Here is a 19092-nt window from a genome sequence, read left to right as displayed (position 1 = left end):
GTACTCCTCAATTAATGATTTGAAAAAAGAAACTCACAGAAAATGACACAAGAATAAAGCAGCCGAATATGATCCACACTGGGCTTTCAAAGTAAAAGCGCAAGCCCAACGCAGTTGTGTTAGAAAAATAGAAGGGTCAAATATGATCCATACTGGGCTTTCAAAGTAAAAGCATATGCCCGACTTAAGATAGGCAAGAAAATATAGGGACCGAATATGATCCACACCGGGGAGATGAAAATGACACATGAATAAAGCGAACAAATATGGTCCACACTGGACTTTGAAAGTAAATGCATAGGCCCAACTACAGATAGGTTAGAAAAAATAGAGGAGCCGGACATAATCCACAGTGGGATTTCCATGTAAAAAAGCGCAGGCTCAACTAGAGATGGACTAGAAAATAGAGGGTCCGAATACAAGGACTTCCTATCTACCGCATTATGCGGCAGAATATCGCGGCCACGCACAGGGTAGTCCTCCGACTAGGCCGGCCAAAGAAGGAGCTCCGTACGGAGTAAAAAATAAAAAATGCTATGGGTTACTCAGATTTGATCTCACGATCATGCCAGAGTAGACACAGGTAGCTAGCCACTCCGGCCAAACAGAGTTCGTGGTGTATACGTGACCCTAATATTGTAGAATTACCTACACCTGCAGAATGGATTGATTTTCCTTTTATTTTTAGTTTCTTAAAATTCTTTAAAAAATTCTAGACGTTTTTGAAAAACACGAATTAATTTTGAAAATTTATGGTAAATTTTCGAATTTGTAACCAATTTTAAAAGCAGGAACAATTTGTGAAGCTGTGAACAAATTTTATGTAAAGGGTTATTCTCAAAAATAACAAGACCAGTTTCGATAAACAATAACATATTTTTAAAACATGTGAACAATTTTAGAATTTGAATTTTATTTCTTTAACAAATATTGAAACATCGAACGTATTTTTAAGTTCAAACAGTTTTGGGCAATCACAAACAAGTTTTGGAACAACTGGGAATAATTGGTGAAATTCATTAGACATTTCGGAAAACACAAACTTTTTTTACATTCGTGAACTAATCTTGAAAATGATACGTTTTATATAATTTCAAACAATTTTTGATAATCAAGAACAAGTTTTTATAAAAAAACGTGAACACTTCTTGAACGGAACATTTTTAAAATTTGTAAACAAAATGTGAAAACGGGAACATTCTTTAAATTTGTTAATAAATTTTGAAAACGGAATATTTATTAAGTGTGAACAGCTTATGAAGTTGTGATTTTTTTTGAATAAAGGGACATTTCTAAAAACTACACAACCTATTTTGATAAACACTGGAATGTTTTTAAACTATGTGAACAATTGTCGAATTTATGAACAAAATTTGAGAAAACAATCATTTTTAAAACTGTTGAACAAATAGTGAAAGATGGATTTAAAAAAAAATAATATTCTGAACAATTTTGGGCAATCAGCAATAAGTTTTAGAAAAATGGGAATAATTAGTGAATTTTGTTAAAAATTTCGGAAAAGACAAACTTTTTTGAGATTTATGAACTAATCTTGATAGTGGTACATTTTTTTAAGTTTCAAATATTTTTCGACAATCAATAACTAGTTTTTTTAAATTGTAGCATGTTTTGGAAAAAGATTTTTTTTTAATCAAGAACAAGTTTTGGAAAAAGAAACAATTTTTGATAATCAAGAACAAGTTTTTCTAAAAAACGTGAACACTTCTTGAACGGAACATTTTTTAAATTTGTGAACAAATTTTGAAAACAGGATTTTTTTTTAAATTTGTTAATAAATTTTGAAAACGGGAACATTTATTAAGTGTGAACAGTTTATGAAGTTGTGATTTTTTTTAATAAAGGGACATTTGTAAAAACTACACGACCTATTTTGATAAACACTGGAATGTTTTTAAACTATGTGAATAATTTTCGAATTTGTGATTTTTTTTGAGAAAATAATCATTTTAAAAATTGTTGAAAAAATCGTGAAAGATGGATTTTTTAAAAACAAATTCTGAACAATTTTGGTCAATCAGAAAAAAGTTTTGATTTTTTTTTTGAAAATTAGTGAATTTTGTTAAAAAGTTCGGAAAAGACAATTCTTTTGACATTTATGAACTAATCTTGATAGAGGTACATTTTTTTAAGTTTCAAACATTTTTCGACAATCATGAACAAGTTTTTTCAAATGGTAGCATGTTTTGGAAAAAGAAATTTTTTTGAGACATGAACATTATTTTGGAAAATCATTATTTTTATGGAAAGAAGTAACAAAATTGAATAGGGGAATATTTTCCGAAATTATGAACTTTTTTTGGAAAACGCAACTTTTTTTTACTTTCTTTCAAACGTGAACAATTTTTGGAACATTTTTATAAAATCTCAAGACTTTTTTCAATAGTCCCGGAAACATTTTCTGAATTTGCAAATATATAAACATGAACATTTTTAAAATTGGTGAACAAATTTCTTAAATGCTAGCATTTGTTGAATTTTTGACCAAATTTGGGTAATAGGATCATTTATTGAGGTTGTTAAATATTTTTGAATTTGTGAACGAAATTTTAAAATGCGTACATTGTCTTGGAATTTGAGACCAAATTTTAAATCATGACCATTTCTTCAGTGTGTGAACAAATTTTAAAAGTGTTAACATCTGTATTGAATTTATTGACAATTTTTTATTTTGTTAATCAAATTTAAAACGCAAAACATTTTCTTGTAATTCTGCAATTTGAATTAAATTTAGACAATTTTTCCAACAGAAGTGAACAAAATTATAAAATCTGATCTTTTTTCTAATTATTGAACATTTAAAAAAAAGAGCGAACAAAAATTGAATTTCTATTTTCTTAGAATTTCTTTAAGAAACCACTTTTTCGAATTTAAAATATTTTTTGTAAAATAAAAAAACGAAATGGTGAAAGAAAATACAAAGAACCATAAAAGATATAGAAATAGAAAAAAGAAATAAAGAGACACTAAAAGAAAAACAGGCGTGAGGAGCCTACTAGAAAGTTTCGAAAATAAAAAAAACGGTTGAAAACATCATATATACTACTATTAAACAATCCAACAAGTATTACACTACAGACACCCCACAAAACGCCCCACAAAAAAACAACCAATCAGCACCCCACGATTAATCCCACAGATCTTAATCTAACAGCCCTCGTTAATCCACCGTTTGCTGGGTGTACTTAGCAATTACAATTGGCTGAACATACTTCACCAAGGAAACTTCCAATCACGCAAGAAAAAAAAGAGGAGAAAATGCCCAGCAACCTCCCCTGTAATCCCGGGACCATCCAGCCACCAGCATCACGGGACCATCTGCCCACGCAACGCTCCCCGCCTGCCGCACCCCACTCGGCCACCGCGCCGCTCGCCCAACACGCTCGAGCGTCTCCGTTTCTTCTTCCTTCCTCAGATCCAGCGCCCCACCAAGCCGTCGTTCGAGGTTTCTCCGGCTTGCTCTCCTCGCCTCGCCTCTCCTCGGGCTCTCCCTCTCCCTCCCCGCATTCCCTTCCACCGCATTCCGGGGTATATTTAGCCTCCGGTCCCTAGAGGCAGGCAGGAGGGGGAGGCGCGAGCACCCGGACGGCCCTCTCCACCGTCGGTCACGCGGCGCCCACCTCCGGCCGCCCTCCGTCCAGATCCCTCTTCAGTCAGGTTCCCCCCCGCGGCCCGCGCCGTCTCCTTTCCGGCGCCGGCGGCGTCCTCTGACCCGTGCTCTGGATCTGGGTGCTGTGCGCAGACGGTCCGTCGGAGAAGATTATGGGCGGCTTCGTCTCCAGGATCCTCCTGTAAGCGGCCGCCTCCCCCCTCCGTTTGAATCTTGAAATTTGAAAGCGTGGTCCTGCCAAATTTGTCATCTTGGGTTTGGAAAGAAACTGATCCGAGGCGGCATAGGCATGCGGCTTTTCTTTTGATTTTTGTTCAGAATAATAGTAATGCATTGGTTGCTGGTTGGTGCGTGTTCAGAGGGCTCGCTTTATTTAAAAAAACAAATCGGGAGATGCCTTGCTTCCCGTCGATTTGTCACCCCCCTTCCCCGGCGTGAAATACGGGCCACACGAATTCACAAGTTTATTTATACGAGTACATGTTTTATTGCCTCGAGGTCGAGGAGCATGGGATAAATTTTTCAATGCGTTGCACAACGGTCAAATGTTCTCTTCGCTTATATTCTTATACAGATTTATTTTTCTTTTTGAATATTCTTGTCTGATGGTCAATTCCAAGAAATGCTTACGGTCGGATAATGTATTGTTGTTTTCGCACGTTGATTTTAATTCGGTTTTCTGCCGGTTCATGCCGAACTCACTTTTCAGGCTTGATTTCAAACAAGCTCACAAATAGAACCAACATTGCATCCACCGACATCTTTTATCGCCTCCATATTAGGCCTTGTTTGTTCGTGTTCTTTCGAGCACAAAGGATGCTGAGAAGCTCAACTTCAGTGCATCTTCAAAATGGCTAGCTGCTCCACTTTGTGGATTATTTGTGAAGTGGATCAAAGTGTAAAATAAAACAATTTCTTTGTCTAAGCCAAATCACGTGGGAAAGAACTCGATAATAAAGCATGTATATTATGTTTAGCAGTCAATAAACATAAACACTTCCATTTTATGTTTTGGTGTTTGATGCACAATTTACATATAGGCTGGTTTTCGGCTATGCGTATCCTGCATACGAGTGCTACAAGACTGTCGAACTGAACAAACCTGAGATCGATCAACTCATATTCTGGTGTCAGTACTGGTAAGCTGGCTCCTTGTGTTGTATGATTAGAAGTTCACAGCACTAACCTAGGGAAATAGTTTGGAGATTTAACAATATCATGGTAAGGCTACCGAGGGTTGCATTCTTTCATCGTCTCTTTGGACAAGTTCCTAACATCAGTTTTATCATGTTGAAGGCTACCATTTTACTCAGAGGCAAAGCTGTTGTTCTTTATATATTTGTGGTACCCCAGGACAAAGGTACTAGATTTGTCCCTTACAACTTCTATTTTGCAGATTTTTCTGCACATTTAACTGATCTGTGCTTTCATTGCACGGGACTACCTACATTTATGGGACTTTCATTAAGCCATACATTTGACAGCATGAGAATCAAATTGACCGTAATTTGCTTGAGTTGAGAGCTCGTGCCAGCGATGTTGCTGTCGTTTATGTCCAGAAGGTTGCTGCTGTTGGACAGAATACCTTCTTTGATGTTTTGAAGTATGTTGCCTCACAATCACCATTCCAGAAATCAAAGCAACAACGTTCTCAGTTGCGAATCATGTGTACTGTATTATGTTTCTTTCAGAATCAATTGATGTATTTTCACCCTGGCGATGTTCAATGCACCATTTAATCTCCTTTATGACTTGCTAGGCCTTTCTTGTTTTCTCTTTTACCCATCGCATGATAAACGATGAGTTTTGCATGTTGTATGGTGGCCTCTAAAATTTCCACATAACGATGAGTTTAGCTGGTGAAATCCTTGGACTGAAATTCACTGATTCTTTGGAGGATTCCCATGATCATATCCTCAGACTTTAGGAGATGAGTTTAATTGCATACAAGTGCTGCTTCGGGATTATATCTTTGTATCCACCATCAGTGGCTGGATCACACAATTCCTTTTAATTATCAATTATAATTTTCCTATCCGTTAGCAGGACTCCAATCGTGTTCATGTTTCAAAATAGTTGCCTGGGAGCATGCTTATAATATTTGTGCAGACCAGCGAATCAACAAGACTTTTTACTTTTTTCTTTTGTGTTAAGAGAAATGTAATAAAGAAGCCAAAATTTTTCTGAAGGTTTCTCAATTGAAGGAGACAACAAAAATTATCTATGGTCAGCATGAACACACTTTCATACTATGCCTTTTTTTTTGAAATGCACTTTCATACTATGCCTTAGTAGCATGGAGTATGTACGCTCTCTTTTTGAATGTTTTCTTAAATTAATTAATACCCTCATATTTTTTTCAATTTTTGGATTTACATGTTTTTATCAGATCAAGCAGGATGATATCTCTGGTTCTCATGACATCTGGGATGCTTGAAACTTTATTATCTTTTGAGTGAAGAGCCGTCTTTGTTTTGCAAACACTACCTGGATGAAAAATCCTACAAAACGTTTGTAGAAAAGCATACGGGATCTATGTTTGACAAATGCCTGATGTACAGGTTAGGCCCTGTAAAAAATGATTCATAGACAATAATGTAATGGATTCTGTTATATTAATACATTATTATGTTATCTTTTAGTTTTTATTTAATAATACCTACTAATAAGAATGAATGAGTATATTTTTTTATGATTATACGTGGGTTGCACGTGCCAGATTACTAGTAGTAGAAGGTTTCAAGAACCAGTATCCCTGAAACGCTGAACGGACGGGCCCCTTCCCTGATCGGTTGCTCGATCGACCGCTTATGAGAAGTCGCGACTCTTGCGGCAAAGAACCACAAATAGGGTTTTCGCATAGAAAAATTGGACGCAAAAAAGAAAATAACATCTGTGGAAAGGGCAAAAATATGGAGATGCGGGGGATCGAACCCCGTGCCTCTCGCATGCAAAGCGAGCGCTCTACCATTTGAGCTACATCCCCATTTACGTATAATTGCAAGCGTATCCTTTTTAGACATAATATATATTACCAGAACTGGCTAGTTTTAGAGTTCTTCCCAGGGAGCTAGCTCAGAGTTGGAGACAGTATAAGCGAGCGCTCTACCCAAAGATCCAGTGGCAGAATCGCGTACAATACAGATTTCAAAACAGAACTTTGACTACTTGGAAGATTGGTCACTTTCGTCAGCTCTTGAGTCTGAATATTGTACCAAGACAGAAAATAAAAGAGCAAAGTGGATCCTAAAATTTCGGAAGGATCTAGCTAGTCGGAAGTTGGAGCGTACAAAGTCAGCAAGGATCTCACTGGGATTGTTGTCCCTTGGACTCTCTGGTAAAAGAGTTGAGAGGCCTACAGAACTTCGGAGACACACACAGACACAGGACACTACCCCTCCAGAGGAAATGATGAAGCTCTAGTCTCTCCAAGTACAAGTAGCTTAGTCTTTTCGCCTCAGAAAAAAAAATGCACTAATGCTACTACCAAACAGATACCTAACCATACATACACCGCATCTCCGGGGACATCCTCATACTAGATATATAGCACGGAGTCAGACCTCAGACGCTGAAAAGCCAAGACTGCTGGAACGGCCGGTCCCGGCCCCCAACACAGTTCGCTTAGCATAACAATGGCAAAAAAATATCTTAGGCCCTAAACCCATCAGTGCCGCAGTTCGTGCGTCCCATGCCATGAGGACGAGGCATGAACAAAAACAACGTCGTCTAGGTACGTCGACGCACAAAGCGAGGCAGTTTTAGCTCATGAGCTGAGTCGGCAGTGACACGAAAACGGCAACGGCTGGCTAACTAAGCCGGGGACCTAAGCCCACCATGCACTGTCGGGGACGCAATTAGGAGAGCCTTTTCGCGTTGGCTAGTTGTTTATCAGCTATGCTTTCCACTGGAACGCACAACCCTAAAGAAAAAAGGCCATACGTATATCATCACTATCATATGCTAATAGCAAGCATTACATGGAATGATAACCCGTCCTTATCTGCGGGTGGAGCCCCCACGCACGCACGCATGAATGCATGATGGCTCGATGGATCGATCGACCTGTAATAATGTAATCTAACGATCGATCGATCGATCGATCGTATCTCCATGCTTTGTGCCGCGCTTTGGGCGATCCCTTTTCTTTACAACATGGAGACGCCCCTTTTGTCATCAGAATGCAACCGTGGGGAGTCAGTGGAGGTCAATTCGAGGAGCTGCTGCTTCATCCTCTTTAGACGGATCGATCGATCTGCATGCACAAGCGTTTGGGAAAGGCTGCTGGCTAGGCCGACCAGTAGGGTTGAAGCGATCGTGCTTTTTAGCAATTGCTTGCCCCTCCTGATTAAGGAAACAACAGTGGCAAAGGATTGTCAGTGTTGGTGCTGCTGGGGGCTCCCATGGCCCATGGGTCACACTGTGCTTCCTAGATAACCACTGCTGGCCGACTGATAAGCTAGCCACCCACTTTATACTGATAGTGCCAGCCTCATATTAAACTTCGTGCTACTGGGAATACAACGATAACAGCCTACAAGTAGAATATAAGGCCCAGGAAATGATTGCAAAAAAACCTATTATTATCGGGGGAAATTACGTTCAGGACATGGCTAGATTCCATGCTACTAGTGTATTTTGCTGTTGACTTGAATCTCTCATGCATTTTGTTAACATGAAAATGCCGTCCAGATTCTGCGGTCTTCCTACCGCCGATGTACCTTTCACGACCCAGCGGTTACTGTCACGGCAGTGTGGCGAGGTATCTTTCAGTACAGTAGGGAGACCAAGCTGTCCGTCCGTCTATCCCCTTTGCGTTGTGATTCTTTCCTTGTATAGTTGGTTGATGGAGCAAGGGACGATGGAGTGTGGTGCTAAGCTTTTACCCTAGATTCTTCGATCGATTCTTTTCCAGTTTCGTTCCGCTTACAGCCAACATCATACCAGACGGTCGGAACGGGGTTACGGGGGGCATATCGAACGCTGGCCAGCTGGTCACGTTGACCCTTTCGAAGCTTCAACGGCCAAACTGTCCTAACATTCTTCCTACGCAGCACGCAATAGCACAAGTATGCATAATAACTAAGCAAGCAACGCACAAAAATAATACATGACCACTGGTGACTGTAACTCCAACACAGCGGATTATATTAGATGTTCTAAGGGCATCTCTAACTCTTCCCCTAATCACATGTATAACCCCTCAAAAGATTCCTCCTTTTGAGTTAAAAACACTAGATAACCCTTCCCTTATTTGTTACTCCCCAAGTTTATTTGCGCAACCCGTCGGATGTCAGAGCGTGCTGGCGGGGATGTCAATAAGGGGTAAACAAAAAAAGGTGAGCAAAGGCAAGAGAGACGTTATAGATTTCCGTGATTCGGAGGGTCCGAATTGCAAACAGAAACTTGACAATGGCATTATTAGCCATTTTGTCAGAACGAAATTTTTTAGAAAGATTTGATACATTTTGCGAGAAACTTTTAAAAAGATTTGCAAGGAATTTTCAAAAGATTTGGAAGGAATTTTCTCAACTAGATGGATATTGAATGTTTCTAAGAAAGCATACAACTAAAAGATTAACCATACAACCAACTTCATCTAGATGATGGTCGGCAACTAGGTGACCCATATTAGAGTATATTAACTTAAGGAGCCAAGCAAGAATGCTTGATCATAGGTCATACTCATCGTTACGCTCAAAATAGGGTTATCATTTTTTCTTTAAGCATTTTAATATCTTCATATCACTTGAGTTGCTTTATCTCATGTCATGGAGTAAAGCTTTTCAAATATATGATGTAAATGACGTAGCATGTAGGTGGACTTGTTATGGATGCTCGATGTTGATGATGATTATCTTGAGTTGGAAACAATCATTGATTATTTTGGTACACTTCTCACCTACGATTTGCATTGTCTTCTTTCTTCATCGTAAAAGAAGGATTGTTGATACTTGGCCATGACAAGATTGATTATGGTGTGAGTTGATGGCAATTTTGTGGAGTGTAGTTATTCCAAATACCTACAAAAGATTAGATGCAATACAAAGGAGCATAGATTTCCAAGGTATAAGATAGAGTTATATCAACAATGTCATGGAATAGTCAAGTAACTCACGCCCTTGCTTGTATCTATTGAGAATAGTCACTCTACAACTAAGACTCCCTAAATTAGACACATCCATCTTCCTCCAATGGTGATGAAATCGAAGCTACGAAGACCAAAGCTCTGATACCAATTGTTGGACCACTGAAGGACGCATAGAGGAGGGTGAATAAACTACTTGACAGAATAAAACCTAACCTTTTCTAATTTTATTGGATGACTGATTTTAGCAATTCTAACAAGTCTAGCACACCCTACACATACAAGTCAATGAGTATAGCAGCGGAAAGTAAAGACATGAACATGAAAGTAAGGAGTACAGATAGGAATATTAAATGCCAAGATGACACATAGATTTTTGGCGTGGTTTCGATAGGTGGTTCTATCATACGTCCACGTTGATAGACACTTCAACCCATGAAGGGTAACAGTCGCGAGAGTCCACGAAAGGCTCCACCCACAAGGGGTCTAGGAAGAAGCAACCTTTTTCTATTCCACCATGTCTTATGTCCACGAAGGACTATGTCACGCCCAAGATGCGACCCTATCCTCAATTTGGCACGAAGGCCTCGTCAGGGATAGGAGCGCATCTCGTCGTGTCGCAAGAATGGATATCGTTTCAAGTACATGTACTGAAAAGGAAAGATATATATAGAGTTGACTTACACTCGCCACAAGCTACATCAGAGTCACATCAGTACATTACATCTCATCAAGAGTAAGAGCAGGGTCCGACTACGGACGAAAACAAACGACAAAAGAAGAACGACGTCCATCCTTGCTATCCCAGGCTGCCGGCCTGGAACCCATCCTAGATCGATGAAGAAGAAGAAGAAGAAGCAACTCCAAATGAACAATCAACGCGCTCGCGTCAAGTAACCTTTACCTGTACCTGCAACTAGTGTTGTAGTAATCTGTGAGCCACAGGGGACTCAGCAATCTAATTTCCAAACGTATCAAGACTAGCAAAGCTTAATGGGTGAGGTAAGGTTAAGTGGTGAGGTTGTAGCAGCGACTAAGCATATATTTGGTGGCTAACTTACGAGTACAAGAAATAAAGAGGGGAAGATCTACGCATAACGGACGTGTCTACTGATGATCATAAGAATGATCCTGAACACCTACCTACGTCAGACATAACCCCACCGTGTCCTCGATCGGAGAAGGAACTCACGAAAGAGACAGTCACGGTTACGCACACCGTTGGCAAGTTTTAATTAAGTTAACTTCAAGTTATCTAGAACCAGTGTTAACCAAAGTTTCCACGTTGCCACATAACCGCGGGCACGGCTTTCCGAAAGATTTAACCCTGCAGGGGTGCTCCAACTAGTCCATCACAAATTACCACAAGCCGCATAGAAATCCTCAATCACGAAGCTCGCGATCTCGTCGGATTCCCTAGTGGAAAACCTCAACTCTGAGATTACCCAAAGCATCACCGAAATCCCGATGCACAAGATATCTCGTCAAAGGTAAAACTAATCCAGCAAGGCCGCCCGACGTGTCGACGATCCCGATAGGAGTCGCGTACCCCATTCTCAGGACACGACGGATGAGCGATGGTTACCACGCCAAACGCCGAGTTGCCCCGGGTAGCGTTAATAAGCTGCTCTGTTTTGGACCAACACTCATGAGGAGCACTGGCCCGGGGGTTGATTAAATTATCCTCGGGGCCCGGGAAGTCCCTATGCAATTTTATTAGGTGTTTAGGCAAATGTAGTACCAATGTTGGGCCTTGCCAGACCAGCTTTAATCTAAAACGAATTATCAAGGGGGTCCCCATAACGACCCCGATCGTGTTAGGAGCGCTCATTTATGAAACATAACACCGGTAGCCGGTAACTAAAGGGGGCAAAGGTGGAACAAAACACCAGGCTAGAAAGGCCGAGCCTTCCACCTTTTACCAAGTATATAGGTGCATTAAATTAAATAGCATTAATATGGTGATATGACAAGGGACCCATGTTTTCACATGGAAGCATCTGCACCTGCAACTAGCAACGCTAACACAGGGTAAAGCAAGCGGTAACATAGCCAATCAGTGGTTTGCTAGGTTGAACAGGTTGAAGGTTTTCATGGCATTGTTGAGAGGCTGATATTTAACATGTGGTAGGCAACGAGACATAAACGATAGAAGCGATAAACTAGCATGGCAATGATAGTAATGGTATCTGGGGAAATGATCATCTTGCCTGAGATCCCGCTTGGAAGAAGAATGCCTCCGTGAAGCAGACGAACCGACGTAGTCGAACGGGTCCTCACAATCCGGCACGCTGCGGAACTCTATCGAGACGAAGCAAACCGGAAACACAAATCAACACACGAAATTCACCACACGATGCACATCACATATGATGCATGAGCTGCTGAATACATGCAAGTCACGGCATGACAAATCACACAATCAAACACTACACATTAAGTGAAGCTCAATATGCACGAGTTGCATATTGACGAAGCTCCATGTTAATTATTTAGTTCACTCCCGGTTAGCTACACGGCAATATTAATGTTGTCAAACATGCAAGAGGTGAAGCGGAAGTTAACTACCTATCTAGGCATTTTAAGTGAGGTCGGAAATGACATATAGCACCTCCGAAACGACCTCACATGTTAATTTACAAATCTGTCCAGATCTGAACGAATGCATTTAATTAGTTGTTAAACAGCAAAACAAATAGGTTCACGTGATTCTACGCGTCAAGGCAAGCAATCTACACATAAAGAACATCTCCAACGGAGCTACGGATCAAAAGTTACAAGCATCGCAAGATATGATGGCATGAATGCAATATGTGTGCACCGATGGCTACGAGCACTTAAAAACTTGCAACCAGCAAGAGAAAATGAAACTACATGAGATTCTAAGCAAGTTTCATGTAGGACACGATCAAAACGGAGCTACGGTTCGAAAACTACGAGCAAAACAAGAAAACACTACAATGTGCCAAAATCAGCCACATAGCACTTTCTACGCCCCACATCTACGAGCTACACGACTCCGATATGCTCAAGCAAGGCATGGCACGGAGGAGGGCAAGAAGCACTACTACGAACAGCTAACAACAACTAGCATGGCATCAAGGAGCACTAGGAAAAGAAGACACAAAATGACATCTCACGCACTATTTCAGACTTAGTGAAAATAACACCTCATGAAAGTGCAGTTTTCAGCCTGAAGGCATATTGACAGCAGCAAAACCTATAGCTACAAGACTCCAAATGGCATGAAACTTCACAGCATGCTATAGAAACACAAGGGGTACAACTTACTCCATTGGACCAACCTCAAAAGAGCTACAGATCACAAGATGCAAGCAAGACAAGACAGCAACAAAATATTACAGATTCCAGACTTAGAATTATTTCAGCTCGTCTAAAACAGCACTATTTCTAGCAACTTGAGAGCAAGCAAACAACACCTAAACATGCATTTCTATTGCAACCAAAAATACCAGGGGCTAAACAAAACACCCAAGAACAACTCCCTAGTTGACAACTAATTCAAACGAGGCACGGAATAAATCCTATGAAATAATCAAAAGGGCAACATAGCAAAATACCGCGCAAACTAACTTCCTCAAAAGCTAAAACTAATTGCACAGAAAAATCCATGGGATTTTTCTACCCCGGAAACATATAAAATATGTGAGGTTTGCAACACAAAATAATGTCACACATTAATGCGAGATAATCACCTAGATACGGGAAAATAAATTACCGGCAAATCCTACACTCAAAAAATATGAGCAACCGCTCTAATATACATGCAAAAATGATCCCTAAAACACGAGCATTTAATCTACGGTATACGGGCAGTCCGGACTTGCGCGACAAATAACTACGGAACGGATCCTAGTGAAACAGCACGCAAAACGAGGCATTAGGCACTCTAAACGGCGTCAAATAAATATGCAAGTTGTGAAAACAGATCCTACGCGAAATTCTACCCGAGATACATATCTAAATCTTCGCGATCCGACTTACGGATAAAAAGTTACGGGGATTTTATTAAACGTCTAATTTTCTGGAATTATAATTAAACTCCGAAAATTCTAAATAGCTAACGGGCCGAATCTAAGCCTAATGGGCTACACAGGCGCATAGCACAGCATAGAATAAATCGCCACGGGCGGGCAATAGGGAACAGGCAGAGGAGACTCATCTTGGGCCGAAAGGCCGGCTGAAGGGGAGGAGGCGGCCTGGGCAATGGGCCACGTGGGGGCGCGCAGTGTTGGGCCGCGTGGGGAGGCCGAGCTGGTGGGCCGCTGGGCGCCCGCTGGCCTGGCGGTCGGCGCGGCCCAAGAGAGAAGGCGGCCCAGGCGGGGGTCAACGCTGGCGAGCGGGGCGATGCTGCCGCTTGGGCTCGTCCCCTCGTCGTGCCTGAGGGCGGCGACCGCAACCTGCACCTGGGACGCGGCGACGGGAGCACGGGCAGCCGGCGGCGGGCAAGGGAGGCGAGGGGCGGCGCGGATCCGGCCTCGAGCTGCCCGGATCTGGCCGAGGAGCTCCGTCCCCGGGGACGAGGAACTAGGGCCGGCCGACTTCGGAGCTCGGGCTGCAGCAGGAGGTTCGCGGGGTCCTGATGGCGGCTTCGGGGGCGCGGCGAGGGCAAGGCTCCAGTGGCGGCGGGAGGCGGCCGGAGGAGGCGGCGGCGCCCCGGGCAGGCGGCGACCGGCGGTGCTGGCGGCGGGGCACGACGGCTCGGGACGGCGGCGCTCTGCTGCGGCAGGAGGTGCGGGGAGCACGGGAGGCAGCGGTTGGCGGCGGCGCGTCGGATGGGCCTGCCCGGGCCCGTGGCGGCTGGTGGGTGGGAGGAGAGAGAGAGTGCGGCTAGGGTTTCGGGGGCGCGGATCCCGAGGGAGAGAGAGAGGGTTTGTCTGAATAATGCATGGGGGTCTATAAATAGAAAACGGGGGGGGGGGGGGGGGCTCGGTTAACCGGAATCGCGCTCCGGATCCAACCGCGGGGTCGGATTCAGACGATTCCAAACGCGGGTATGGGTACGCGGCCGTGTAGAGAGAATATCCGGAGACAAGAGGGAGAGCGGGCGGCGCGGCACGAATTTTAAAACACCGACAGACGTCCGACGAATAACCGAAGACGGTGCCACTACGGGCGACCGTTCGGGTACCAGACGGTCTCCGATCACGACGAAATTCGACAGGAGGCCTCGCTATAGCTAATCACGACCGCACGTCAAATCTCAACCCGATCAGAGAAAGTTTTAAACGCGCTTTTAAAACAGGGTTTCGACGGTGCCGCGGGCGCGTGCGAGTGCGGTCGGGCTCAGAACGGACGACGACGCGAACCGGCAACTAACAACGGATGCAAATTTTGAAAACGGGCAGCAACGGAGACGCTGATGCAATGCAGATGATGCGCATGATGCGATGATGATGCGGCAACTGAAAATACCCACACGACGAAAACGGAAAGAAAAGGGAAAGCTTCTGGAACGTCGGCATCGGGCTGTCACAGACTAGCCTCACTGGGGGTAGATCTTCACGAAGTAGTCGATCTCCTTGGCCTTGCAAACTTCTTGGTTTAACTCCTCACAAAGTTGGAGGCTCCCAAGCGACACCTAACCAATCTAGGAGACACCACTCTCCAAAAGGTAATAGATATGATATGTATGATGAAATCCTTTCTCTTGTGCTTAAAAAGATAGTCTCCTTAACACCCAATTACTCTCTCACAGATTTTGCTTGGGTAGAAGAGATTGATTGGGTGGAAAGCAACTTTGGGAGGCTAGAAATCAAGATCAATATGGTTGGAGTGGAAAATCTTGATCTCAACAAATAAATAGGCGTTTCTCTCTTAGAAAATGGATGCGACAAGTGTTGGTTTGTTCTGAGTTCTTCCTCTATGAGTGAGAGGTAGGTGAAGGGGGTATATATAGGCATCTCAAAGAATTAAACTATTACAACATTATTTCCCAACTCGGTGGAATTGAAGTGAAAACTCGGTTGCACCGGCTAGTGTAAAATGTGGCAACTTTTGGTGTTTCGGTGAGATTGATATATAAATCTCGGTGAGTTCGATTTGGTTGGACTAGGAAGTTATCCAAACTCAGTGGCACCGACTTGCATAAATCAGAAATTGCGATTTTCAGCAAATGGCAACCAGGGAGTTGGTCACTGTTTTTTGGTTGCACCGAAATCAAACTTGGTGGCACCGAGATTGTTGGCTTGGCTTTGGATTCTGTCTAGGGTAAAACTTGGTAAATATTTTGTGGGAGAATTTCACGAGGGTTTTTGGTGGCCAACTCTAAGCACTTGAGCAACTAGAACATCGTATATACATCATCCCCTTTTCATAGTATTTCTTTTCGTATGGACTCAATTATGATTTCTCACATAAAAGCAAAATGTAGAGTCTTGAAACTTGAAGCTTGGCCAATCATATTCTTATCCTTCCTTGGGGCTTCTCCCCACAATCGAGTCAATTCTCTCTATGGACTTCATGTGAAATAAACTATATAAAACTAGTAGTCCAAGAGACAATGTATGTTGTCATGAATTATCAAAACCATCAAGGAAGCACATGTGCTTTCAGAGACAACTACTCCTAAGTTATACGGTCCTCCCGCAAAATCACTTTTACGGAAAGGTTTTTAGTGGAGCTATTAAAGTTGCTCTTAAGAAAATAGGAGCAACTCTAGCTTAGTCATCATATCCCATATGACGAAATGGAGGTTGGGACAGTTGTGCGCTAAGACATGTTCACATGTGGCCTTGGTATCTTTTATTTTGTTTTCTGTTCTTTTGCATCAAATCGAAAAATCTACACATCAGTTTGAGAGATGGAACCATTGCTATAAAAAGTGGTTTAATAGGACGTAGAAAAATCAATTATCGAATTCTTTTTACTAAACCGTTGACTTTTTACACCTTGATAGCATCACTAGTTGCTCCCCACCATGACGACAATGAATGTAGTGCACGGGGCACATACATATATGACGAGTTCACTTGTCATCTAGACACGAACATGTTATGGTCTGACAACCTCATCTTCGTCCTATTCCTACCTGTCATTATTGAGGTCGGGGGCAACATTTTCAATGGGGGCAAGGTCCAGCATGACGCGATTCTTCTTGGTGAATGATGCATGTTCATGTTGAATGTGCACCATTTGATGAGATGCCTCTCCACCGTTGAATCCTTTTATCTTGTCCATGTAATGAAGCCATACGGCACAATCCCGGCCGGCCTTTATCTCATGCTCAACACCGGTGTGCTTCAAGATTTCACCGGGGCAGAAGGATGAGGCATAGGTGGCATAGCGCTCATCCCAAGCCTTCGTAATAGTGAACCGACACGGAGGACGTGGTGACCGATATGAGCTACGTGGGCGGGCTCTCTTTTTCTTCTCATGCACATATAGCCACACATGATATCCCACTTAGTGGAGCGTGTTTTGAAATTCCAACCTAGGCAGTCAGAGAGGGAAGATCCTCTTGCGTCTCCTCCACGCATAATGTCGACCCTCCTCCTCCGCTTGCTCCTCATCCACCATCTGCTCCTCCTCCTCCAAGAGCGGCATCCAATCGGACCGCAAGGGAAGCGACAATGCGAGGGGAGTGAAGTGGCAGCTGAGGGTGAAGGTAAGGAAAGTGGAAGTTGTGGGTGAAGGTGAACTATTCAAACATTGGGATAACCAATCATATAGTTGTGGGTGGCGGGTGGGCAGGAAACATGGTGAGCAGGGGGGGTGATCGGTGCCACCATTAATTGGTATGCTTTTCGGTGCTATAGACTTCTGGTCGTGTGTACCATTGATAGAAAGAGAAGATGAGCCATGCGGGGCGAGCGGTTGGCGATTGACGCGTCCTTCAAATCAATATCCACACCTTTTAAATATGAAGGCTCACGAGCTCAATATCGAGCACCCTTCTTTCATTATGGTGGCGTGGGTTGGATGGTGACTCTGTTTGAGTAGTATTTTTGGCTAAAATCATCATATCGACGGTCATTATGCCGGTCGAATCGATACAGCGACCCTGCTAGAGTTTTTGTAAGATTCAATCGTATGAATCAAAATGCTTTCGCGGAAAAACCCATAAATAATATAATCCTTGTAAAAGAAAATCAAAGAGGCCCTTAGGTGGAAATGCTAGATGCTCTAATACCACTTCGGAGCCCACGCTCCATTCACGAACAAAATAATCTTAGTTACTCCATTGACGAAGAAAAAATAAATCCTAATTCACGTATGCAGGAATACATGCGCAAGTAGAGGTTCCGCAAAGATGGATGTTTACCCAACCGAGCAAGGAAACGAAGAAGAAGAAGTGACAGCACCCTTTGAAAAAGAAAAAAAAAATTAACAAAAGGAGGACGTGAAAGTAAAAAAACCAAGCAGCAATTACCAGTCGCATCGCTGCAGCGGGTCGGGAGCCAACCAACGAACGAACCAGCGGCGCTGTCCAAGCGCGAATGCGCGGGGGCGGATGGTGACTCGGCGCGTCGCTTAGTCGGACGCGCCGCTGGCGAAGCTACGGGGAGCCGCTAGTGACCGGGGCCATAGTCGCCAAGCCAAGCAAAGGCGAAAGCACACGGTGCGGCCGAATTCGTGACGCTTCCGGGCGGCTTTGCCCTGCTGTGCGTATGCAGCGTAGGCCATGCCGGTTAGTTAGTTATTAACTAACGGCCCTTGGTGGCGCGAGTAGGGACGGCCTCGTCAAAGGCGTCGTCGTCCACTCGGCCGGCCCCTGCTTTCCGGTCACGGCCTTTGGGGAGCCATGATTCTGATTCGTCCCGGATCTAGGTGTGTGTGCCCCCGGCTGACTCATCCAGGCCTTCGGTCCGATGCTTCATCTGTCTGCATCTCTGTGGGCTTCTTTGTCAATGCTACTGTCTGACTGTTCTGTTTGCGCTTGCAATATCCTAGCTAGCTAGCTAGTAGGAGTATTCTGTTGGCGTGCAAAAAATGGATGCTGCCAAACCGGCTTGCCGGCCACAGTGCCGCCCGGGGTCGGCCATCTGGCGCAACCCCGTGAACTCTCGGCCAGATACCGAACCGACGACGGAACATGTATCATCGTCTCGCAATGCATGCGGATTGTGCGATGTTGCTATCGTGGAGCACAGAATGGACATGCACTCGAACTGAACGAGTCCGAGACTTTGATCATATCATAAAAAGGAAAAGGCTCCGTGCGCGAAAACACAAACGGATGACACACCGAAAAGCAGCAGCAGCGGCACACGGGGGGTCCCATGCGCTCGCAAAGTTAGGTGGTGTGGCCACCGGGCTCTTTTTCTAGGGCCAAGCTTTTTATCATGATGAGAGGATGAGGACTGTTGCATCCATTCACAATTCGCAATTGCCAAAGTGCGCTCGCGGAATTCTC

The 19092-nt window shown here is 43.4% G+C and overlaps 1 non-coding gene across 1 annotated transcript; it reads right to left on the bottom strand.

Moving 5' to 3' along the window:
* Window positions 1–6541: 6541 nt before the first annotated feature.
* TRNAA-UGC lies at window positions 6542–6614 on the bottom strand. The gene has a single exon. It is a non-coding gene; the product is annotated as a tRNA-Ala (tRNA).
* Window positions 6615–19092: the final 12478 nt, after the last annotated feature.

Source organism: Hordeum vulgare, chromosome 6H (genome assembly GCF_904849725.1).
Source record: "Hordeum vulgare subsp. vulgare chromosome 6H, MorexV3_pseudomolecules_assembly, whole genome shotgun sequence".
NCBI classification, from domain to species: Eukaryota; Viridiplantae; Streptophyta; class Magnoliopsida; order Poales; family Poaceae; genus Hordeum; species Hordeum vulgare.
The sequence above is the reverse complement of the archived record's forward strand: the minus strand, read 5'-3'. Positions and strand labels throughout refer to the sequence as shown.